Source organism: Panthera uncia (genome assembly GCF_023721935.1).
Source record: "Panthera uncia isolate 11264 chromosome D3 unlocalized genomic scaffold, Puncia_PCG_1.0 HiC_scaffold_8, whole genome shotgun sequence".
Lineage (NCBI taxonomy): Eukaryota > Metazoa > Chordata > Mammalia > Carnivora > Felidae > Panthera > Panthera uncia.
The window spans coordinates 50,275,164-50,301,510 of record NW_026057586.1 but is presented as its reverse complement, the minus strand read 5'-3'; the positions used below and the strand labels follow the sequence as shown (position 1 = coordinate 50,301,510).

Sequence of the window (26,347 nt, the reverse complement as noted above, 5' to 3'; positions counted from 1 at the left end):
TAGTGTCCAAAATTGTGAAGTCTGTTTCCTCACTTATGAAGTTTGGATCATAATAGGCCAACTGCATGAAGTTGTGGAATTACATATGATGCTGGGTTAGCACAGTGCCTTGCACACTGTGAGCATCCCGTAAGTGTTGACCCTTATTCTTTTTTTTTTTTTAATTTTTTTTTTCAACGTTTCTTATTTATTTTTGGGACAGAGAGAGACAGAGCATGAACGGGGGAGGGGCAGAGAGAGAGGGAGACACAGAATCGGAAACAGGCTCCAGGCTCCGAGCCATCAGCCCAGAGCCTGACGCGGGGCTCGAACTCACGGACCGCGAGATCGTGACCTGGCTGAAGTCGGACGCTTAACCGACTGCGCCACCCAGGCGCCCCGACCCTTATTCTAATATTAGGTTCCTTCTTGGACCTTCTGGCCCTGTGGCTTGAACATAGTGCCTAGGATTTAGTAGACCTCTGGAACCTTCTGATTTCTAGCAACCTCATGAATTCTTGTTCTATCATATCTCTTGCTTTACTGCTAAAAACTAGGAAAGGTGAGAAGATCTGGGGACAGCAGTCCTGTGCCCCAGCACCCTGGTGGGTGGTGTGTGCATCTCATGGTGAACATCATACTGGATGTCGCGGGCCCTCCCTCTAGAGCCTGCTTTGCTCCTTTGTGTGCTGGGGCAGAAGGGAGCCTAGACCAACTTTGTTTCCTTGGTTGCTTTGGGTTCTCTTGAGTTATCTTTGGGATATGATCTGGTATAATAATAGGATGTCCAAAGCTGGAATGGTAGAGGAGCAAGAGATACGTGGTTCCGTCCATGAAAATCATGGGTAGATTTAAGGGTTGCAAGTGACCAACTGGGAGTGGCTGGAAACATTCGTTGTTTGTATTTGACAAAGCTGTGACAAAATTGCTTCCTCGGGGCTCAGCTATGAGGAACATTAATAGCTATGAAGAGAAAAAGATCTGAAAAATTGCAAACTGTGAAAGAGTAACAGAAAGTTAAAGAAGCATTCTCTGTGGAGTAGAATTCTAGTCGTTTGTAAAAACTAAGTGAGGAAGTTCTGAGAGAACTATTTAAGGGATACAGTCCCAGAAAGGGTATCAGATGCCTTTTCCTAAGTATGTTCCGGGAAGTGTGCCCTTGAATAGTTTTGTTCGCCTACAACTTCACAGGCCCCCCTGTATTTAAAGTTTCAAACATGCTGGGCTTTTTCTTTTTCCTTTCTTTTCTTGAATGATAATTTCAGTTTAGCAAGAATATTTTAGCAATTTAACCTTCAGGCACGTGGAAACAGCCTGAGAAATCTATGTAGAATAGAGCCCGGTCCTGCTCCAGAATGCCCCCACCCCCCACCCCTTACCTACACCATCCTCCAAAGACATAAAATTCAAATCAGTGACTTCAGTTAAATCACTGAGCTGTTTCTTGCCAAGAGTTTTAGAGGAACTGAATGTCTAAAGGTGTGGAAGACCACACAGGCTCCTGAAAAATAGTGACGTATATTTGCTTAGTCAGACAGCCAGAAAGAAGAGTTCTTTCTGAGATACATGGTGCATTTCTGCTTTCAATGCAGAGGATTGAAAAAGTTTACCAAGAGGACGCTGAACTGTGTTTGGGAAGCTGCTCAAGATAAACCCTTGGATGCCTCAACTTCTGGTTATTTGGGTTTGGGGACCAGGCTGTCTGTCTCTTCTCTCCCACGACTGTGCTAGAAGCCTGTCTTCCGTGGTTGGGTTTGGTGAAGGCACTGCTTTGAAGTCATCCACCTCCAACAACAAAGCAGGGATCCCCACATCCCTCTCACCAAGGCCTGCAGGACTGACACCGGCAGAGCTCACCGGGGTCCCTGAGAAGAATGCCAGGAATGTCCATCATTTCCTGTCAGGAATGACTCAATAAGCTCAGCATGGGGCTGGCCTTTCAGCCGCACCTTTTCCAAGCACCTCTGAATGGAAATGATATAGGATCAATTGCAAAGGACTGACCCTGGGCAGAGACCAGGTTAGGGCAGGAAACAGGAATCTGATTTCTTGGAAATGTTCAAGCCATTTGCATCACTTTGTGGGAGGGTTTTATTTATGTGGCTTTGTGAATCCTAATGAAGTTGATATTTCTGATTTTTTAAGAATTTGGTGTCACATGGCTTGTGGAGAAGTAGACACAAAAGAGATTCTCAGAGTCACCTTGAAGGAGATTCGTAGAATATCTCACCCTACTCTCTGCTTCCAGTCAGGCAGGCGGGGTTCCTGAGACCTAAGAACGGGAGTTCCGTGGCTGTCACTTTCTTTTAAATAACTTAAGCAGGTTTCCTAACTTTTATCATTAGAGATGATATTCACACCATCTCTTGCACCAGTATTTGTCCAGGTTTCACTTCTGCTCCTATCAAGGTCCTACCTGCCTAGTCCTTCTAGCTCATTAGTAAAAAATTTGTTCCACATGGTGTTCCCATGTGATTATGATTTTATTTTAACCATTTTCATGTGAAAGAAACCATTAAGCATCATTTCTCATTTCTCGGCTATCTATTATGTGTTAGGCAATTTCTCACTCATTAGTTCATTTAATTCTCTCAGAAATCCTTTGAAGTGGGAATTACCTGCAGTTTGCAGGTGAGGAGGACTGAAGCCCCTAGAGCTGAGTGGCATGGCCAACATTTGTATTCAACCTGACTTCAGTCCCCACAATCTCTCCACTCCATCCATGGCTAAGAAACACACAGATACATCCATTCTCAGAGCATCTCAAGATTAAAAAAAAAAAAAATGCTTATTTATTTTTGAGAGAGAGAGCATGTGGAGGAGGGGTGGAGAAAAGAGAGAGAATTCTTTTTTTTTTTAATTTTTTTAATGCTTATTTATTTTTGAGAGACAGAGCACAAGCAGGGGAGGGACAGAGAGAGAAGGAGACACAGATCTGAAGCAGGCTCCAGGCTCTGAGCTGTCAGCACAGAGCCCGATGTGGGGCTTGAACTCACCAACCACAAGATCATGACCTGAACTGAAGTCACTCAACCAACTGAACCACCCAGACTCCCCAAGAGAGAGAGAATTCTAAGCAGGCCCCACATTGTCAGCCTAGAGCCTGAGGTGGGGCTCTATCCCATGCTCTGTGAGATCATGACCTGAGCCAAAATCAAGAGGTGGATGCTCAGTCACCTGAGCCACCCACGTGCCCTGCATCTCAAGATTTTGATGGGAAAACAAACGATCACATGTATATGTGGATTAAATCAGCAGCTGTTTATACATGGTCTCATGTTTCATAATTCATAATATGTATCGATTGAATACTTGAGCCCTGAAGTTTTCAACCGTTTTAAGTAGAATTCCTCCCTGCCCTTTCCTGGTTTGCATTTGCTTACGAATCCTGGTAAGAGTGTGGGGAGGGAGAATAATTTGTTTGTCCTACAATTGGGTTGAAGCTGAATGTGGTTTGTTTTTATTTTTGGAAAAACTAAGGGGAAAAAAAAATCTCAGCCATTTTTCTGCTCAGACAGCATGAAGGCATTAGGTTGTTTCCAGTGCTTGGTCGTTAGGGGTAGGGTGGGAAAGAGTGATTCCTTTTGGTAGCAACTCCAAGTAACTTAAAACAGATGAACTCTGAAATTTTCCTTGAAAGACTTGAGCTGTTCATTTGGAGGCCCCCCAGGGAAGGGAATGATGTCTGAGAGTCGTTGGTTTTGAGGGAAGACACAGTCCTCAGCAAAGTGGTGAGCCGGAGGGCTCCTCTCCTCCCTCACAGTCCCTGCTGGTGCCTTTGCTCTGCAGGATGCCAGCTCATCTTTAGATTCCGATAGTCTGGTTCACATGCTGGCTTTGCCCCTTGCCACCAAATCACCCACTCTTGAAGTACCACTTTGCTCATCTGGGAAATGGGAATAACAAGAAAACCTTCCTTGCAGGATGTGTGAGTTATAACACTTACAAGTAATACAGAAGAGGGGCCAAGTATATAGTCGGTCTGCACTGACCTGTGGCTGCCGGTAAGTTGCTGACAACTCTCAACCCTCTTGCTCCCTTCCCCTCCATTTTCCAGGCACCAGCCTCCCGTGTTTGTGTTACCTCGGCTCTCCCTTTGTGAAGCCTGGTAGGCCTCATGCCCTCTGACCCTTCCCGCCTTCTGTCCTCCCTCCATCAAAACCTCACTGCCCTCACTCTTATGTACTCTTCCCTGTACCAGGGTCATACTTTGTTCAGGGAATATCGAAGGAGTCTATTGTCTTGCAGGCCTTTTTAAAAATAATTAAAGACCTAGTGGCCACTAGCAAAGAGGATATTTTAAAGGGAAGAAACACATGCTGGGGGCTAAGAGCAGCTTTCTTGGAGAGGTGACATAGCATCCTCATGGCTGAGAGAGCGTACCCTGGGTTGAATTTCCGGCTTTGCCACTTAGTGGCGAGACAGCCTTGGGTAAGTCAACCTCTCAGTGCCTCATTGTCCTCATCAAAAAATGGGGGTAATTCAAGTATCTACCTATAGGGAGGTGAGAACTGAATGAGTTAAAATAGTTAGAACAGTATCTTGCATGTAAAGAGAACTGCATACAAGTGTGTGTTATGAAAAGTGACGGAAATGGTCACACGGTGGCTGCTGCAGCGGGTCCAGGTTGGTGAAAGAATCTGTGTTTCAGTGTCTTTTTGGAAGCAAGGAAACTATCCCAGAAAGCCTTCAGTAGACCCTCTGTCACAGGTCATTGGCCAACATTGAGCCTCAGTCTTTTCCTAAATCAGTATGGACGAAGGGAGTAGGGCTGGCTCTGGTTGGCTTGGGCTAATCATTTAGGTGTAGAATGTATAGTGAGGAATTAAGGACTTTGACCGCTCTTATTATGTAGAACTTAATAGCCATGGTATTTAACATAATATTATATATAGTATTGTCATATTTATAATTTAATGTTAATTTAGACTGAGTAATTATTAATTATTAAATAACAATGTGATTTATTTATAATCTGATCCATTATTACCTATGCTTTGTTCCACTTACAAAATTGTCAGGTTTTATATAGCACATTGAAAAATTCAGTTTATTTACAAAATAATTACAAGTTTACTTTTCAGTGCCTTATAATTTTGTTATAAATGGAGCTACAAAGGTGTTGAACTCTCAAGAATACAACTCTCATGTTGTATTCTTAGCGAACACAACTCTTGCCACAGGAAACATTGTGAAACTGGTCTCCTGAGTCATAACTATAAACACTTCGTGCTTCTTCCGATGTTTTTCATTTTTTAGCCTTTTTATAAATTTTTGAAAACTGACATTTGGCCCTGATTGAAACAAGCTTCTCTTTTCATATGCTACGATAGTTTTTTTTTTTTTTTGATTGGTGTAAATATTTCCATACACAGATCAATTTTTTTCATACACTGAGAAGATGAAGAACTGTAGACTTGTCAGGAAAACAGGAGAATGGAACTAGCAGTCTGCAAAAGTTCTGGCAGAAACTTAGAATACATTCTTATTCTAAATGCCTAAAGATGCCTCTGTTCTCTAATATTTGAGATAGACTTTTTATTACATTCTTGTTCTGTGAAGCAGAAAAATGCGTAAAATTACTGTTGACATTTTAGATGATAGAGTTTTCAATCCAAGCTCAGGCATTCAAAGCAGTGTAAGCGAGAGATAAGCATATTCTTCCCCTTTGGGTTTTATTTCGTTTTGTACTTGGAAGAGGAAGTCCTCATGCTAGCTCATATTCAGTACTTTACTGGGGCCTTTTGATGAAGAATATGAAGATATAGTGATTGCTCTACCTCACATTTTACATAGAAATCTTACTGTTGAATTGCTTTTGAGATAATTGAGGAGAGATGGAAATACTTATTCATATGAGCTCTCACTGACTACCCACCACGTGCTGTGAATTGTGGTACAAAGATAAAGAAAACAAGGTCCCTTTCCTGACTATTAATTATCATTGGCATTTATAATTCATTTTTTTCAGTTTCTCAGAAAATAAGAGGTATAGTAATCCTTATGAAAACAAAAAAACGCTTTAAAAAATCTGCATACTAGTGATAGCCTACTTGAGAATCCTCATCAAAGGGTTCCCCCAAAGACTCATAAAGTATAGGGAGTTTAGAGAGAGCTGCCATTTTGTGATGGAAGTGATATGAACCAGGGTGTCAGAGATTTGTGAATAAATTCTGCAAGTGGGAATGGAAATGGAGTTGGGGAACAGCTGGGGGTTGTGGGAGGAGATATCCCTTGGCCCAGAGAAAAGGTGAGTGAAGCATTAATAGGAGTTTGGGGAAGAGATTCAGGCAAGGAAGATGGGCCTTACACAGTGCTTTTTTCTTAGGAAATAAACGCAGTTTTTGAGATTTGCTGAGAAATTGAAGCAAGCAAGACTCATGGGAAAATGTCATTCTTAGTCAAGGCAATATGAAAATGATGTGACATTTATTAACTATCCATAATGTGTTGGGCATCATGCACAGTAAAGAAGGGAGATGTAAGCTTTGCCTTTGGGAATTTCCGATTTAATGAAAAGCAGACAGTTTTCCAACACTGGTACATTTGCATAAAAGAAAAATATCAGCCAGCCCTACAAATTGTTTCCCCACCCGCCAGCAGAATTTCAAAAGGCACAATAGAGGGCACCACATGCCAGATGGAATGTGAGCCGTCTCTCTCTGTCTCCAGTGTTGCTGTCAGTTCGCTATTGGCAAAACTTCAGTGGTTTCCGGGTAAGGTTGGGACTCTCCTTTGTACCCGCCCCTTCCCGTCTGTGCAAGTGAAGAGGGCATATGCAGAGTCTCTTTCCTTTGCTCCACAGAAAAGATTCAGGATGAAGTGTAAGAATCTGTTTGATATAAGCCCGTGAAAGAAGGTTGGAAGGTAATTTCCGTCTCCATATGGTGTACACACCAGCGACCACAGCTGTTCCTAAGCTGCTGCCTTGTGAATCCACTCTGCTTTTTAACAGCAGCTATATTCGTTTAAAACACAGTTCAGAAAGTATGCATAAAATAATTTGGTTTGGAAGCCTTCACTATTTGTTGCACTTTTGGTAGACCAAAATGTGCCTCCTCTAAACAGTGAAGCCTGTGAATGAGGAGGTCAGGGAGACCAAGTGACCTTAAACTTGTAAATTTATACCACCAAGCCTTCATTTGCTCTTTATGGAAAGAGAGATAACAAAACCACCTACGTCACAGGGCATTATGAGGATTATTTGATGTAAGTGAAACGCCTGGCACTTACAAGGTATTCCACAAATGCTCGTTACTAATCAAGACAGAAAGACAAAGATAGAAAACTAGATTTTGTGAAAATAACGGAGTTCAGTACTTCATTTGAGCTCTGTCTCTCCCACGCTGTCTCTGCCTCCTTCTCTCTGTCTACACATGCACACCCCCCTACATGTGCATGCATGACTGGATATTTGAAGAATGGAGTTCAGAAGTAGTCTTTTTTTTTTTTTTTTTTTTTTTTTGCATATGTATTAACTAACTAGCTATGTGAATTTACAAGATGATGTAAACTCTCTGGGTCTCAAATAAGCCAGTCTGCAAAATGAAGGGAGTAGAGTAGGTGATTTTGAAACCTTCTTTAGGCCATGCACTGTTATGGGTGTGATCTGTAATGTCATCCAGAGCTCTATTCCACCCCTACGTTTTATTTTATTTTACTTTTTTTTTTTTTTTCAAGTTTACTTATTTTTGAGAAAGAGTGAAAGAACACAAGCAGGGGAGGAACAGAGAGGGAAAGAGAGAGAATCCCAAGTAGGCTCCACACTGTCAGTGCAGAGCCCAATGTGGGGCTCGAACTCAGGAACTGTGAGATCGTGACCTGAGCCAAAATCAAGAGTTGGATGCTTACCTGACTGACCCACCTAGGTGACCCTGATTTTACATACATAGTACTGGTTTTTACTTTTACTTACTTCAACACTTCAGAGTAAATATTTTGGTACCTTCCCTTTAGATATATTTTTCCAGTTCTCTGAAACAAAAGTTAGTTGGTAAAAATTGACAGATGGAAAGCTCTCATCTCATTAGTTTTGTTCAAAATATTAGTGATCTCATGATTATTGGTTTTCCATTTGGTTCCCTTCATGTAACTTTAGAGGTACTGAAGTATTTTCTAGGCTTACGTGTTTTGAACTCACTTTATTCTAGATTTCCACACTCAATCATGGAAGATTCTGGTCCCTCCCAGCTTCATAAAATCAGTGGGTAATTATTCAAATATACATGTCTACAAATTTAATAAAAAGCATAACGTTTCCATTAATAACCCCAAGAAAACTTGCAGTTTCTCTCAGTTCAGTGATCTGTTTATATTTATCATATTATGAAATTTTTCTTTGTGCTTCTCATGTTAATGAAAGCCACATTGAATGAAAACATAAATCTACTAGTTATCAACAAAGGAAAAAGAAATCACTTGAACCATGCTCTGTATTGAGATGGCTTGCTGGGAGCAGTGACTTTCTTACCTTCTCAGGCTAATGACCAAGTATTAGAATCCATCCACCAAAGGAAAAAAAAAAGGTGCCAGGTGGTCTTCTCTGCTTTGGAGCTTTTTTCCTTCCTCTGAGATTGTGGTTATGTAAAGTGGGAACACTTATATTTTAAAAGCTCAGCTAGTCCTTCTCCCAGCTAGGATATTATTAAATTGATTCCTTCCCTCTCTGCCTCTTTGTATATAGTTAACCTCACTTTCAAAATTGTGAATAAGTCAGCATTTAGAATGAAGGGAAGAAGAAAAGAGTATTAACTTTTTTGTCCTATTTTAATTGCAAATACCTACAAAAGGTGGATTCTGATAAGTTCAGAGTCTTTTTTTTTTTTCTCCCTGGCTGAGCACATGGGGGTGGTGGTGTGGTTTTGGTATGTATACCTAGGCTGAACACAATCGGAGGGGATGGTATGTATACCCTGGATGAGCATGTGGTGGGGGCGGGGGTAAGTATACCCACGGTTGGAGAGAGTGGAAGAATTTGGGGTTCCAGGGTGCTCAGGGAAGCACCAGGAAGGGAAGGACCCATGCGTGGGAAGATCTGGAGGGAGCAGAGTGTGCAGCAGGTTTCGACATTGGGGTATGAAGTGATCTTATTTAGTCCTCAAGGGCAGGGCTTATAGGCAGAAGGGAGTGAACAAACCCTTGCATCCTTACAATTACTTTTTTTGTTTGTTTTTAAATATTTTTTCTTAGCCATGGTGTAAGTTTAATGGGGACAGAGTGTCTTGTTCATTACTGTACCTGGGACGGTTCCTCAGCTCAATAAATATTTGAGAAAGGAAGAGTGATATGTTTTGTGTGCTTATGATGTGCATCCTACTTAGGGTGTTTTCTTAAATCTTACTGAAGCCCATGATCTGGTAGTCCTCTCCCCAAAGGTGCCTGTGTATGGACAAAGAATATTTTCTAAAGTTGAATTCAGGGAAGGCAGAGGCTCAGACCCCACGTCAAATAGTCAGTTATAGCACAGACTCAGATCCAGGAAAAGTAAAAGATAGCAGTGGCTAGGTCTGAGAAGGGAGGAGACAAACTCAAGCCAACCTTGGGGAGGAGGAGGTCAGAGAGTGACTAGGGTCAAAGGGAGAAGACTGAGCAAAGCAAGGACCTGCTGAAGCACCTGGAAATCTCTAAGGTAGGACCGGGTGTCTCTTTGCTTCTTCAGAAAGATACTGGGACAGTCCTTTTGCTTCATTTGAATTTACTCTATTTCCGTTAAACTTAAGATTATAGACCTCTTGTGAAGTACAAATACACTAGGAAGTTTTAGAAAGAATGGTGGTTCTTAATGGTCACCTGCACTTCAGGCTGCACTGTTGAATCAGATTACTTTCTCCATAAAATCTCGCTGAGGTCCTCAAATCTGTTGTTAATAAAAGGTTCATGTTTCAGAGATATGAGAGGTTCAAGGAGCTTTGGAATGAAGGCACCTAGGATTGGGGAAGAAGAGTGTTGAGATGTAGAGCAGGAATTCAGAGAGGTGAGTGTGAAACACAAACTTTCCATAATGATTTTCTTTAGGTCTGTTCCTATCTCCCTTCTTTCCAGAAAGCAAGTGAGAAGAGGCCATCTTTAAGGAGGCTTGAGGGAGAGTACAGTCTGCAGTCTGAGGGGAAGCTACCTTTATTATATTTTATTTTATTTTATTTTATTTTATTTTATTTTATTTTATTTTATTTTTCAATATATGAAGTTTATTGTCAAATTGGTTTCCATACAACACCCAGTGCTCATCCCAAAAGGTGCCCTCCTCAATACCCATCACCCACCCTCCCCTCCCTCCCACCCCCCATCAACCCTCAGTTTGTTCTCAGTTTTTAAGAGTCTCTTATGCTTTGGCTTTCTCCCACTCTAATTCTCTGTATGGCTTATTTCACTTAGCATAACACTCTCCAGTTCCATCCATGTTGCTACAAAGGGCCATATTTCATTCTTTCTCATTGCCATGTAGTATTCCATTGTGTATATAAACCAGAACTTCTTTATCCATTCATCAGTTGATGGACATTTAGGCTCTTTCCATAATTTGGCTATTGTTGAGAGTGCTGCTATAAACATTGGGGTACAAGTGCCCCTATGCATCAGTACTCCTGTATCCCTAGGGTAAATTCCTAACAGTGCTATTGCTGGGGGGAAGCCACCTTTAGGTAGAGGTCCCCAGAGCAACAGTGGTGAGCCGAAGGGCACGCCGGCTTCCCTGGGCCCTGGGGCTGAGCCCATCTCTGCATGCTGGGAAGAAGGACTCCTCAACCAAGTTCTGTGAAAAGAGTTAATTTTCACTAGGAAGAGGAAGTTTGCATGATTCCTGGGCCCTCCATGAGAGCTCCTGGAATAAAATCCTAGAGTATCTGTTATCTACCTATTATATCCTACCCCTGTGCTAGAGTGTGGGATTGTTTTGCTGAGACATGGCATCAGTATTTATGGTCGTTGTGGTCTAACAGAGGAGGGGAAAAAAATCAACATAATCATACTATAGTTTGAAAGATGTTTGAAAGGAAATAGAGGATAGATAGAGGACCCAGATTCTAAGGTTACTAATTCTGTAGGGAGGACAGCAATGTGTGATCAGAGAAAGGAATAGGGAAGGATGATTGTTTAAGGGAAGGGGCATTAAAATGAGGGAGTCCCTAGGCAGTCAGTGGGAGGGTCTCGAGGCAGAGACAGACTGAAGATACAGCAAGGGAATCAAGGAGCATTAAGTACCAGTCTTCTGTAATCCAGTATCCAGTGATAGTTGTTAATGCTGTGTGGCTTAGGCTCCCAATATGTGCTCGATGCCCTGGAAGATTTGGAATAGTAAATCTTGGTCCCTGCGGTCAGCATGTTACAAGCAAGTTAAGGAGACAAAAGTTACTGACAGGTAACAGTAGCAAACAGTGCCAGTGAGTTCCAACAGTAGCTCTCTGTGGTGAAGGTGCGTCCAAAGGAAATCAAGAAAGGAAGAGGAAAACCATTGTAGTAGTCTGGAGCTCTGGGTGAGGAGAGCAGGAGTTAGCTTAGGGAGCGTGTGGGGATGGGAGAAAAGGCCCCCAGAGAGGGAAACTGTTTTCCTGACTGGAGCTGGGGTTGTAGGGAGGGTGTGGTGGGGGGTGGGTAAGGAGCCAGGCTAGCAAGCTGAAAACCAGGACGAAAGAATTTAGACTTGATTCAGTTAAAATAGCCCGTCTCTGAAAGTGTTTTAACAGAGCAGTCTGTATAGCAAAAGGGGTATTAAGGGATATTGAGGGTGACTGATGTGATGTTGCCTCACAATGTTACACAGAAAGAGGAGAAAGGGGCAGTGAGGGGACAGGAGATGGAGCTGTAGCTATCACCAGCGAACAGGCTGATAACATACTTGTGACAGTAGGAATGAAGTGAAAGAGACACTGTAATCTGTGACTCCAGGATGTCTGCTGACTCTTCCTGTGGTCGCTGATAGCATCTGGCACTGAGGTTCAGAGGTCAGCACGCGAGGCCGCAGCTCGGCACAGACCCTGCTCCCACCACGGAGGAATCCAGGCACTTACGTTGCTTAGGACCCAGGCCGCCACCTTTCATTTCATTGAGACAATTAGGCAACTAATTATTTTTCTTTGTGGTTTGTTACTTTCTTGATTTGAATAGATCTTTTCAGTTTGGTTGGTTATTTGGAAGTGGCTGAAATGCAACCATGGATAGTCAGGTACAAATAATAAGCGCTTTTTACGAAGCAGCTGTTACTTCACCAATGTGCCAGTGTGGTCTTGGAAACGTTTTTGGTTTCGGGGAAATAAAAACAATGGCAAACCAAGCCTAGAACAAAACATTGTAAAAGAAGTATCAAACTATAAGGGAGGACAGTAGTCTGTGGGTAAGTAAATCGCTTTCTGGAAGCCCTGATGCTGAAGGCTGGCGCTAGGGTCCTAAAGTCTGAAGCTGATTTTGGAAACCCATCTTGAAGAGGTAGTGAGTGGTGAGTGAGTGCTGAGCTGCCCAGGAGGATGGCGGGATTGCAGGAGGAAGCGGGAAGTCACGGTATGAGCCTGTACTTCTGCAGACCTGTCACCCTGTCGTCAAACCCCCTCTCGCCAATCCTCCTATGGAAAGATTGGCTTTTTCCTTATTACCAGGGAGGTCTTCAGTCTGAGATTCTACACTTTGTTTCTCTTTATAGGCTCTGGCTAGGGAGAAATTAACCTGGAGCTTCTCTGCTTTGCCTTCTTTAAATAGAAGAAACATACTTCAGCATTTCACCCATTGTTTGTATTGGTAGAATGCCTCCGTATCCATATATCTGCGGTCACATGGGCAATCTCATATGAGCACTTGATAAAATGTGGTGTTCAGGGGCCTCATACATTAGGTGGAGTCGTCTTTTGTTACTTTTTTTTTTTTTTAATAACAGCGTTATTGAGACATAACTCACATATGATTCAACTCACCAATTTAAAGTGTACAATTAGATAGTTTTAGTGTATTCAGAATTATGCAATAATCACCACAATCAATTTTAGAACATTTTCATCACCTCAGAAAGAAACCTTGTACCTATTAGCAGTCATTCCCCTCTTCTCCCCAACTCTTCCTACCCCTTTGTAACCCAAGCTACTTTTTGACTCTATGGATTTTCCTGTCCTTTTTGACTCTATGGATGTTTCATATAAATGGCACCATTTATATGAATGAGCCTGGATGGCTCAGTCAGTTAAGACTCCAACTTTGGCTTAGGTCACAATCTCAAGGTTCATGAGATCAAGCCCCACTTTGGGCTCTGTGCTGACAGTGTGGAGCCTGCTTGGGATGCTGTCTCTCCCTTTTGCTCTGCCCCTCTACCACCCACGCTCACTTGCTCTCTCGGTCTCTCTCTCAAAAATAAATAAACATTAAAGAAAAGTATAAAAAAATAAATGGAACCATACAATGGTCTTTTCTCTCTGGCTTATTTCACTTAGCATCATGTCTTCAGGGTTCTCATGTGTTGTACCACGTGTCGGTATTTCTTTCCTCTTTATTGCCGAATAATATTCTTGTGTATATGCCACATTTATTCACTGATCATTTGATGGGCATTTGGCTTCTTTCCATGTTTTGGCTGTTATGAATATTGCTGTGGACATGGATGTGTAAGTTTTTGGTGTGGATGTATGTTTTCACTGCTCTTGGGGAAGTGTTTAACTTTGGGAGGAACAGCCAGCCTGTATTCCAAAGTGGCTGCACCACTCCTTCATTGTGTCCTTTACCCCCAAAGGGGAAAAAACCCATCTTCAATTACTTTGCTATAGTACAGTGGTGATTTGTATTAACTAAAGAGGATAGAGCTGAAATGATCTGAGAGTGGTTTTAGGTATGGTGTCATTTATTTACATCTCCATATCTATACATTACAGTATACTTCAGTTTGCCACCATGTGAAAAAGAAAACCCGGTTAATATTTCTGTTCTCCTTTCCCTAAGTTGGTGAGGTGTGGGGCAGGGCTACATCTGAGCTTGCCAGTGTGGTAGCCAGGGGCTGCGTGTGGCTACCGAGCCCTCGAAAATGTGTCTAGTTCAAACTGAGATATGCTGTGAGTCTAAAATCCACCAGATTCGGAAGACTTAATATGACAAAAAGAATGTAAAATATAACGATTTTTATATTGATTACACATTGAAAGGATAATATTTGGGATCTGTTGGGTTAAATAAGATATACTGTTAAAAATAATTTCACCTGTGTCTTTGTACCTTTTTTATGTGTCTATTAGAAAATATTAGATTACATGTGTGGCTTATATTTCTATTCGGCAGTGCTATTATATACTATTTTCTAGGCTTTATTTTTTGAATACTGGAAAAGAAAAAAATTTAACTCTCTTTTGGGTAGATTCAGATGGTTATTGGCAAGTTTTTTTTTTTTAATCACTAAAGAAAGAGCAGAAATCCATTTGCCCTTGACTGAGAACAGTGAGTCAGCCTTCAACAGAAGGGTGCTGACTGACCGACTGACCAGCCTTCCTTCAAAATTAATTCATCACCTAACCAACAAAATAAGACAAAGCCTTCACAGAAAAAAGAAACGTGACCATAAAGACATTAAAACAAACTCCTGTGATAATCGAATATAACTCCTTCACTGACTCTCCCAGTAACATGCTGGCCTAGGACAGTGTCCCCTCTCTTTGTGTAGCTCAGGAGAGTGACTGGTGGACATTGCAGGCCAAGAAAGAAAAAAAGACAATATACATGTGGCAAGTTGTTGGGGAAATGTTGGGCGAGGCTGATCTTTCAACTAATATGTGTGGGTACCACTTAATCGTAGAGTTGGCCCTGTGTTTCTCACCTGCCTTTTTTCGTTCAAGGTCAGTTTTCAGATTACCAGGAGAGCTATGTTGAAGGCGTAACATACTTGGCAGCCATCTTCTGTAAAGCACACGTTATGTACTGGTGTTTTTAATCTCAACTATTTGGACATAAGATTACCACTGGTGGCTTCATGATTCAGAAAAGAGAACAGACCTTTTTTTTGGCACCATCCCCAGGTAACATAATTTAGCTTGACTCCAGACCTTAAGACAGATAAATTCCTGAATTCTACTCCAGTGGGAAGAAAACTCCTTCCCCTTTGGCTGAGACTTTCGCTGATGTGTAAAATGAAACTTGGGGTGGTGTTGGGGGAATGGATTCAAAAGGTGAGACAAAGTCCATAAAACCTTAGGGCAAAGAGTAAATGAAGAATCCTGATCTCTCCCATGGCCCATCCCAAGTGACCATGGAAGAAGAAGGAGAAAAATAGGTGGGAGCCAGTCAGGATTTTGTTCTTGGATGACAGCAGAGGGATTCCACGTGTCTTTAAATGATGTCTCTTGTCAAAAACATTCTTAACTGTTTTAATGATGTTGTTTCTTTGAGCTCACTGCCAAATCAAAATAACTAAGTCTATTTTCTTCTTTGTCTTGATGAGTTCGTAAGTGAAGGATTTGGCAGGTTACTCAATCATCACTCATCACTTGTCCATTTTAAAGGAACAGCTTTAGGGAAGTCCCCCTGGGAAGTACTGAGAGGCCATTATGGTTTACTGAAAAACGGGGTAATTAAGAGAGAGAATGATCCAATAAACTAATTTCTGTGTTGAACACATGTGTTTTAAAATTAGATTTTCTGGTTGATTTTAGGGCCAACTTTACGAGCAACGATCCCCCTTTAAGAAGCTCCTCAGTATCCTTTTTCCCTCCTGTACTGTCCTACCTCCATAACTAAGAGGCATGGGAGAGTTAGGAGATTGTATCCTGGCCCTGGCTCTACTTCCATGAAACTTCTGGAAGGAAGATGGAGAAAAGAATAAGCAAAGGTATTCTAGCACATAGGCAATACTTGCTGCCCTAGGTGTGCAGAGGTAGCTGGTTTGGTGTCTCTTGATGTAGACCTGGCATTAGCAGAGTTTTAAGGTAGACAGAACTATCTCAAATGCTCCTCTTATCTACGCTCAGGTTTTACATACCTCGCTCTGGTCAGTCTCTTCCAGGCATCCTGCCCCTTCACTCTTTCAGGAACCCGAAGTGTGAGAAAAGCTGTCTGATTTAGGATTTAACTTCTAAATACATTCTATACATATGTACTGGGCACTGTGCATGCTTACTTTTCCAGGTGGTCATTCACTCAAAAGGAGACCTTGATGTAAGAGCCCTGTGTAGTGTAACTCCAAACAAGAACACGCAACAAATGACCTTCCAGACTTAGAGCTGATTGGCAGGGCAAAGTCCGTTTCATTGGTACCCTTCACATCTTTTTTTTTTTTTTTTTTTTTTTTTAAATTTTTTTTTCAACGTTTTTTATTTATTTTTGGGACAGAGAGAGAGAGAGAGCATGAACGGGGGAGGGGCAGAGAGAGAGGGAGACACAGAATCGGAAACAGGCTCCAGGCTCTGAGCCGTCAGCCCAGAGCCTGACGCGGGGCTCGAACTCACGGACCGCGAGATCGTGACCTGGCTGAAGTCGGACGCTTAACCGACTGTGCCACCCAGGCGCCCCAGTACCCTTCACATCTTAATACAAGATGAATTTCTGTGCCCACACCTAAGTCCCTAAGTCCCTAAGTCCCTAATCCATCTAAGCTCCTCATTAGAATCCGGGTGAGCCAACTCTATCCACCTGTTATTTAGATAGCAAGTAAGAACCAGGTGTGGTGGTAGAGCACAGAGGAAATTGGAGAAATAGCTCCACTTGGGAAAGAGAAGTCTTGGGGAGTGATCATCTGGGGAGAGAGTCTGTGGTCATAAATTCTTCAGACAAGAACATAGATGGGAGAAGTCCAAAATAAGGAGGGGCTTATTTTAACAGGTGGAACTGTCCAACAGTGATCCAGGCCGCCCCATAAGTCTCTGCTTCCATCCAGAACTGCTTCCCATTCACAGAAGTGAAGGCTTGCCTTCTGCAGAGAGGGCCAGCCCAGATAGCTCCAGCAGGCTTCCCCTCTCCCGGCCCCACCACCCTCCCATCTTCTCAATTGTTTGGATAAGTCCGCAAACTCAGGTGGAGAAAGGAGAATTGCTCTAAATTGCCAGAAATGTGTGTCTGTTCAAACACGAAACTCAATTCAGTAGCAGTTAAAAAGATCATTGCTTTTTCAACATGAGAAACAAAAATATGTCCTCAGCGGGATGTTTCAAGGGTATGTTAGGAAATGACTGATAGAATTTTTGGTCCTGACAGGGTCCTCTGAGAGCATTCTTAAAAATTACTCGTTTTATAGATAAGGAAATTTAGAAGAGTAAAATAACTGCAAATGGGACCAAAAACAAAAAAATCACAAGCAAACTGAACATTCTTCTCTTTTTTCAACTCAGACTTGAGGTTTATCTCACATCCATAGTCCTCCTCTTGCCTGAACTCTTTCCTGGCAGGGTCCAGCAGGTCCCTTTGCCCCAAAGAAAATGCGGTACCTCTGGCAAACCACATCTTTATTCAGCCTTAGACATATTTATCTAACTCAGTCGGAAGAACTTAAAAAGATAAATTTCCAATTCTGCAAATTTACTGTAACTTTTGAAAAACGACCTATATCCTGCCTAAGATATGCCATCCCCTTAGTCATAAGCTCTAAATAGTCAAGGATCCCGTTTTTGTTGGCAGTGATGTTGAAAATGCTGAATGGAGAAGGCTTGTTTTCATTCTCCTCCACTTGGTATGGAGCAGTGAGAATAACAACAAGGGGGAAGCAGCTGAGAAACCCCACTACCATGGGGACGGCAGGATCTTCATGGAAGAGTCTAGTTGACTTCATTTACACCTCATTTTGTGTAAACACTGGGCTTTGTAGGCATCTATTTCCAGCCAGCTCAGCAAATCCACCGAAGGATTTTGCGGATTTTATCAGTTGCCCCACCTCAGTTTCAGAGATGAGGAGTTCGAATCAACAGAATTTCGGTCCCCTCTCTGAATATGTAAGCCTTGCTTGACTACTGTACTCAACTCCATCAGCTTGAGCATGTGACATGGACATTCTTCAAGGCAGAGTTAAAAACATCTGCAGGCTCGAAATCAGCCGAGTTCCCCAGGGAGGGTGTTAAATCCAGAGTGTGCTGATCTGTTTCCTGTCTCTGTTATGATTTCTTCACTGTAACTGAATATCCTTTGGCGCTCCAGTGACTGGGTACTCTGGTGCAGCTGTGTCAGCAGGCCAAGGACTGTTGGCTTAGGGGGCTCCATTTGCGTTTACACAGCTAGCTTCCATAATTCCAGTCAGGCCTATTAATTTACAGGGTAAGCCACTCCTTGTCTGCACATCAGCATGCCTCCCTGTGCAGTCCGTGCTGTTAAACATAATCTAATTAAGGCTCATTAAGGGAGAGCAGTCACCTAGCTGTACTGATCCCTGCCAAGAGAAAACTCCCAGGGACATGAGCAAACTATCTTCCCAACAAAATGCCCATGGAAACACTGCCAAAGAGCAGTGAAACATTTAAGAACTTGAAGGTGTTCCCAGGCTCATCTTCAGAGAAGGAGCTAGGGCTAACCACTTGACCAGAAGGAGGGGGCTGAAATCTCAGAGTTGTGTATTGTGTGGCCATATCTGCATAGCTCTTACCTATCCCCTGTATTTTATGTTTACTTTCTGCTTGGAAAGCTGATCTTGCCTTCCCAACAGACTTTCATCCTCACGTGGGATCTCTCCAGAATCAAAAAGGTGAGCAGCTCAGGGGTTACCACTGCCCACATCCCACAGTTCAGTCAGAATCTGCTTTGTTGGAAGGGAAACTGTGCCTTTTGGAAATCTTGAAGATTACATAGTTTATTCTCAAAACACTGCATCAGCCATCAGTGGGTTTCCAGTAAGCTGTGAGAGCATTTAACCCAAAGTGGGCTTGTGACCTTCTTGAGCTGAGGTGTGGGAAGGCTCCAGTGATGTGGAGAACAGATCATTGGTAACTTAGAAGTCATCCTGCTGTTTCCGGCACTGAAGAGAGAATCCAGCCAATATAGAGTACTTCTCCAGAGGAGGTTTTTGGGAAGCTTTTCTTTCTTTGTGCAAAGTGTTTCATCTGTGTGGGCCTGGCTTATGAGCACAAGTTGCTCACAGCACACTGTTGGTCCAAACTCCCCAGCAAGGGTCTGTATTTTGTATGAAGGTTATAGAACTGAGCACTGTGTGAGAGAGAAAGAAATGTTATCTTTCATTAAGGTTTAAACACAATATAACATCAACATCGTAGTTCTGCACTGAGAATTTGAACGGAGCATGGCTACAGTGTGCCTGTTGGATTTTAATGCTACCATGCCCCACCTCTGTGAGACAGGGTAAATGTGGAAGTCAGATGGTTTCTCTCAATTCCGTAGCTAAGTTCAATTCAGAAAAGTAGTAAAATTCTTTATATAATGTAATGCAAGGCCCTCTTAAAGCAGTCAGCCTTCAGCCACGTGCTTTATAATTCCACCTGAGGGCTAACATATGGCCTGATTTCACACCCTGCCAGGGTATGCCTGATGCACTTAAGTATTGTGTCATTTAAAATAGGTTGTGCTTTCTTTTTAAAGATAACATTATAGCATCATGGTGCCTTTCATTTCTGTTTATCTTCCAGTGTAGCTTTCCATTTAGGTACCACACAATCATGGAATGGAAAACTGATTTTTCATATTGTTTCTTTCTGGCTCACATGCACCATCTGAATGATGGTGTGTGGTCTGTGATTGTAAAAGGTGGCCCTGCTTGTGGGGGTAGTGGAGATTCTTGGACATCAGTAAGAGCAGGAACATTAGAGATCATCAGGTATGATTCCAACCAACGTGTATCCTTCGTCTCTTTGAAAATAAAACTAAAAATCCTGATTATAGGAAACCCTTTCTGGCCAATCTCAATGGCTCCACATTTATTTATTGAGATACTGTTGACCAACTGTTATATGCCAGCCTCTGTTCTAGGCTCTGAGAATACAGTGGAGAACACATAGAAAGCACCTATCCTCAGACAGGTTGGTTGGGGGATAGGTAATAATCTAATGAGAAAATAATTCAGATAGTGACAAGGTGCTATGGAGAATTACCAAGACAGAGGACTAGGGAGATGAATGGTTGTTTTGGACAGGATGATTAAGAAAAACCTCTTGGAAGAGGTAACATTGGAACAAGGGCACACATGAAATGATGATGGATGCTGTGATTTTGGGGAAGCATTATAGGCTGAGGGTATAGTATGTAAAAAGACCCTGAGGTAGAAACAGCCTACAGTGTTCTAGGAACAGTACTAAGCCAGATATTGCTAGAATAAAATGAAAGGGAAGCGGAGGATATGAGGTCAAGAAGTGGGAAGTGTTAAGACCTGGCATCCATGGAGAGGATTTTGGAGTCTTGGAAAGCCTTAGTAGGGTTCGAGTAGAAAAGTAACGTGGTCTGACTTGCATCTCGTAGTATAAGCCACTCTGACTTCTCTATGGAAAAGTGATTATAAGGTATGAGGGATAAGGAGGCAAGTGTGGGAGCAGGGATAGCTAAGGAAGTGTGTTGGTAGACCAGATGGAAGATAATGGTGTGTTTGACCAGAATACCAAAAATAATGGTACGTTTTAGAGACTGAGCTGACTGGGCTTGCTGATGTGGGTATAAGGGAAAGGGTGGGGTCAGGAATGTTCAGGTATTTGGTCTGTGCTCTTCATGTGTGTCGGGAAGAGCAGGGGAGTCGGGGCCTGATAACTTTCTTTTTCCTCTTTTCCTTTTATTTTCCCCTTTCTTTCCTTTCTTGATTAATTTCCAAATTCTGGAGCTCCCCAACCTGGCCGGGAGTTGATCCTGTGCTTACATCTCCTAGCACATTCCTGTCCTTGTCGATCTCCAGAACACGCTCAGTAACGCTGATCATTGGACAGTGATTCAGAATTCTTCCTTGCTAAATTCACCACCATATTTAAGTAGGGGAAGTTGGACTGTTTAGGGAAGGTGGGGGAGTAAACCATCAAATCCCAGAGACCTCTCTTTATTGTTGAGGAGCTCACTGTGTACTAGAAGATGGACTTGACAGTGTGCCATAAAAAAAAAAAAAAACAAAAAACCAACAACACTAGTTTCCTGCTGCTTTTTAGGGTGATATGTTTTGAATACATTCTTTCAATTTGTGGAATATTGGCTTCAAATTCCCATGGATTAGGATTTCTGACAGTGGGTGCCTGAGTGGCATTGTTTGGTGGGACAAAGGCCATGTCCTTACCCCTCTAAAGCAGCCCTGTGCTCCTGTTAGAAGTGTCTGGTCCTGGGGCGCCTGGGTGGCTCAGTCAGTTAATCGTCCGACTTCAGCCCAGGTCATGATCTCGCAGTCCGTGAGTTCAAGCCCCACGTCAGGCTCTGTGCTGACAGCTCAGAGCCTGGAGCTTGCCTCGGATTCTGTGTCTCCCTCTCTCTCTGCCCCTCCCCTGCTCATGCTCTGTCTCTCTCTGTCTCAAAAATAAATAAAAACATTAAAAAAAAAAAAAAGTGTCTGGTCCCAAGGCCCTTAGGTACTTGTGTGGCAAGAGAAACAGATGTGAAGTTCAGTGGAAGAGAAATAAATACACAGCAAAAAACATATCTGCAGAACACAGTAATTTAAAAAATAAGCAAGCCTACAAGTGCTGGAGATCCAATCTTGGGATCCTGGCTTGCACTGGGAAAATTTTTGGTTTTGTCAGGGGTAATATCAGCTGATCTTCTGTACTCCCACAGAATCCTGCCAGAGCCCAACACCTGGAAACACGGGATTTCTTCCAAGATTCTTAAGAAATGTTCTTTGATGATGATGAGGAGGAGGAGGAGGACGCTACTGCCAAAGAGGAGATTTCTAGAAGCAGCAGTCAGAATCCTTAAAGGAATAAAAACTAATAGTGATGTTGATAATCACCATTCCATGAGTGTTTACATGTACCAGGCACTGCGTGACACTTTTACATGCCTTATCTGAGCTGATCCTTACTATAGTCCTATACAAGAGACACTAAAGGGAGGGATCCCATTTTATTGCTGAGGAAGCTGAGGCTTCAAGAGGCTGTATAAATCATCTAATGTTATATGCTAGTAGGTGGGAGAAATTTGAAACCAAGTCTGTCTGTTTGCAGAACCTAAGCTCTAATCTAAAACATATATATTGGAGACAGAAGTGCACAAAGTTGGTCTTCTTTTTCTAACACAATCTGTATGAGTGATGATTGATGCCAATATCTGTTCTGTTAACACTAGCCCATGCATTGTGGGGGCATTCAAAAATATGCGACATTGTTTTTTTTTTTTTTTTTTTTTTCAAGCTGCTTAGGTGTCAGAGAAGACATAATAAAAAAAAATAGAGACAAGTGTAAGGCAGTAGATAACAAACTGCCTAATCAGAGCTATGGACAGATATTACAGATGCCCAAGGGAGAGCAAATGCTGTGACAAAGGTCAAGGTGATATCTTTCCTCTATGATGTAACTATCTTTTCAACTAATGGTGCATAAAACACCATCTTGACTGATACTTAGGATGTACCCTCTATCAAAAGGTTAGTAAAATCCCACTTTCAGAAATACTATCATAACTTTTGTTTCAATAGGAGAATTTATCTGTGAATCCCAAGGAAGACCTCAAATGGGATAGTTTTAGTGTTGTGTATATAATGCAGTTTCTTGAATGAGTTCACTGGTCATCATTTGCTAAGTGAGTGTCTTCTATGTGAGAAGTTCTGTGTGAGGCCAGTGGGATTCCAAGATGAAGGAGCTCAGAAGATAGGAGGGCAAATGTGAGAAGTGCAAGACTAGAGCATGGGGAATGAGCCCATGAGCCCAGATGATAAGCACATAAACTCTTAACTTAAAGGCTTTAGCTGGAGAGATTGAGAGATGCTGATAAAGTCAATAAATACTTAGGCAGATAAAAAGTTCTTTTGCACAGCAAAGGACACAATCAGAAAAACAAAAAGACAAACTACTGAATGGGAGAAGATATTTGTGAATGACAGATCTGATAAGTGGTTAATAGACAAAATATATAAAGAACTTATACAGCTCAACACCCAAAAAACAATAATCCAATTTAAATATGGGCAGAAGACATGAACAGACATTTCTCCAAAGAAGACATACAGATGGCCAATAGACACATGAAAAGATGCTCAGCATCACTCATCATCGGAGGAACTCAAATCAAAACCACAATAAGAGATTACCTCACACCTGTCAGAATGGCTAAAATAAAAAACACAAGAAACAACAGGTGTTGGTGAAGATGTGGATAAAAAGGAGCACTTGTCACAATTAGTGGGAATGCAAACCCATGCAGCCAGTGTGGAAAACAGTATGGAGGTTTCTCAAAAAGTTAAAAAAAGAACTACCTTATGATCTAGCAATCATATTACTGGGAATTTACCCAAAGAATACAAAAACACGAATTAAGATGGATACATGCACCCCAGGGTTTATAGCAGAATTATTTACAATGGCCAAGATATGGAAGCAACCCAAGTGTCTATCAGTAGCTGAATAGATAGAGAAGAAGTGGTGTGTGACACACACATATATACACACACATGTACAATGGAATATTATTCGGTCACAAAAAAAGAATGAAATCTTGCCATTTGCAATGACATGGATGGAGCTAGAGAGTATAATGCTAAGTGAGATAAGTAAGAGAAAGACAAATACTGTATGATTTCTCTCATATGTGGAATTTAAAAAGCAAAACAAATTAGCAAAGAAAAAAGAAAAAGACTCTTCATAACTGTAGAGAACAAACTGATGGTTACCAGAGGGGAGGTGGGGGGCGGGGAATGGGTAAAATAGAACATGGGGATTAAGAGTACACTTCTTGTGATGAGCACTGAGTATAGAATTGTTGACTCACAAAAAAAAAAAAAAAAGAATTGTTGACTCACTATGTTGTACACCTGAAACTAGTATAACAGTGTATGTTAATTATACTGGAAATAAATAGGGGGAAAAAGAGCAGTCTCATCCAAAAAAACTGTTTTTATATTGAAATGATAATATTTTGGACATGTTGGGTTAAATAAAATATTATTGAAATATGGGGACCCTGGGTGGCTTAGTCAGTTAAGCAGCTGACTTTTGATTTCTGCTCAGGTCATGATCTCACAGTTACGAGATGGAGCCCTGCGTTGGGCTGTGTGCCAGGAGTAGAGTCTGCTTATGATTCTGTCTCTCCCTCTCCCTCTGCCCCTCCCCCACTCATGTGTGTGCCCCCCTCAAAAAATAAATTCATGCATATATATATACATTCATACATACATACATAATTAGGTGGTAAAATAAGCAGGATTGAGCATGGAGTTCAGGGGAAAGCAAGGCATCGGGGAGAACTCCAACACTTCTGAATGGATCAGTGGTGGTGGTGTTACTATCTCACGAATGGAGTATAGGAAGAGCAACATGTTGTTTGGAAGGAGGATAAATTATGTTTTGCATAATGCTGAATTTGCGGTATTTATGGGTTGAGTTATGTTCCCCCAAAAGATGTTGAACTCCGAACTCCTAGTACCTGTGGATATGCCCTTATTTGGAAATGGGGTATTTACAGATAATCAGGCTAAGCTGTCATTAGGGTGGACCCTAATCCAATATTATGGGGGTCCTTATAAAAAGAGGGGAGATTTGGACACAGGACATGCACACAGGGAGAACGTCATGTGAAGATGAAGGCAGAGATCAGGATGATGAGCAGAAACCAAGGAATGCCAATGATGGTCAGAAAACCATTGGAAACTAGAACGGGTATGGAGGACACTCTCCATCACAGCTCTCAGAAGGAATCAGCTTTGCAGACACTGATTTTGGACTTGCAGCCTCCAGGACTTGGAGAGAATACAATTCTGTTGCTTAAGCCGCCCAGTTTTTGGTACTTTGTTACAGCATCAGCCTTAGGAAACGAAAACACATTTGGTGCTGTGGTAACAAATCCCTAAAAATGTGGAAGTGGCTTTGGGGTTGGGTAATGGGTAGAGGCTGGAGGAGTTTTGTAGTGCTTGCTAGAGAAAGCTCAGATTGCCTTAAAGAGATTTTGGTACAAATGTGGATGTTATAGGTGGTTCTGGTGAGGACTCAGAAAGAACAGGAGGGCTCTCTACAAGAGAGCTGTAGAGAGAGCTTCTATCTTCTTGGAGAATACATAAATCATCATGACAAGATTGTTGCTAGAAATATGAATGCTTAAGGTGCTTCTTGTGAGTTCTCAGATGGAAATAAGGAATGTGTTATTCGAAACTGGAGGAAAGGCGATCCTTGTAATGAAGTAGGAGAGAATTTGATTGCGTTCTGTCGGATGGAAAGTGGAACTTATAAGTGATAAACATGGATATTTAGCTGTGGAGATTTCTAAGAAAAGTGTTGAAAGCATGGTGTAGTATCTCCTTGCTGCTTTTGGGAAACTGTGAGAGAACAGAGATTATTTGAAGAAGGAATTGTTAAGCATAAAAGAAACAGGACCTGAAGATTGGAAAATTCTCAGCCTGTCCATATTTTAAAAAAGAAAAACAAGAGGGGCGCCTGGGTGGCTCAGTCGGTTAAACGTCCGACTTTAGCTCAGGTCACGATCTCGCGGTGCGTGAGTTCGAGCCCCGCGTCGGCCTCTGGGCTGATGGCTCAGAGCCTGGAGCCTGCTTCTGATTCTGTGTCTCCCTCTCTCTCTGCCCCTCCCCCGTTCATGCTCTGTCTCTCTCTGTCTCAAAAATAAATAAACGTTAAAAAAAAATTAAAAAAAACAAAACAAAAACAAGAAAGTCTACCATACAGAGAGCATCAAGGGTGTCAACCATCTCAGCAGAAATACTTCCAGTGTGGACTAAAGGGGCCAGAGATGGGATAAAATGAGGGAAGGATGTTATCAGACTTCTAGGAGTCTATAGGGAGGAGATGGGTCGATGGAGCTGTTTGGCCAAGAATATGTATTATCCTTCAGGAAAAGGGAAGAATGAGCCTGAAGGCAGTTCATAGGTCACCAGGGCTGCTGTCATCACCATGGTCCTCTAGGACACAGGCCTGGGGTCAGTGCCTCCTCCTTGATTCCAGAGGGCTGGGTCTGGGGCCGCCATGCTGGTGGGCCTGGAGGACAGAACATGAAGCCAAAGAGCATTATTCCCAAGCCTTAAAATCTGATGCAATTTGCCCTGCTACTTTTCTTTCTTGCTTGGGACAACATAGTCCCTTTTTCTCCTTCCAGTTACTCCCTTTTGGAATAGGAATGTGTATCCTTGTATCCTATGCCTGTTCCACAGTTGTATTTTGGAAGGAGATAACCAGTTGTCCAGTTTCACAGCTGGAGAATAATTTTGCTACAGGATGATTCTTACCCCAAGTCTTACCCATTACTGATTTGCATGATGTAGATGATGAGATTTGGGACTTTGAGTTGATGGTGGAATGATTAAGACTTGGGGAGATATAAGTGATGAGGTCAGTGTGTTTTCCACGTGGGAAGGACATGA

General features: G+C 42.1%; 1 protein-coding gene across 5 annotated transcripts in view; it reads left to right on the top strand.

The window, feature by feature from the left end:
* Positions 1 to 26,347, top strand: part of COLEC12 (collectin subfamily member 12) — a 204,819-nt gene that overhangs the window by 22,488 nt on the left and 155,984 nt on the right. Inside the window, exon 1 of one of the 5 annotated variants that reach the window (XM_049619662.1) lies at positions 3,087 to 3,983. The exons of the other annotated variants lie outside the window; for them this stretch is intronic. The gene's annotated coding sequence lies outside the window, so the exon portion shown is untranslated. Of the gene's footprint in view, positions 1 to 3,086; positions 3,984 to 26,347 lie in introns of those variants that run through there. 5 annotated transcript variants of the gene reach the window in all.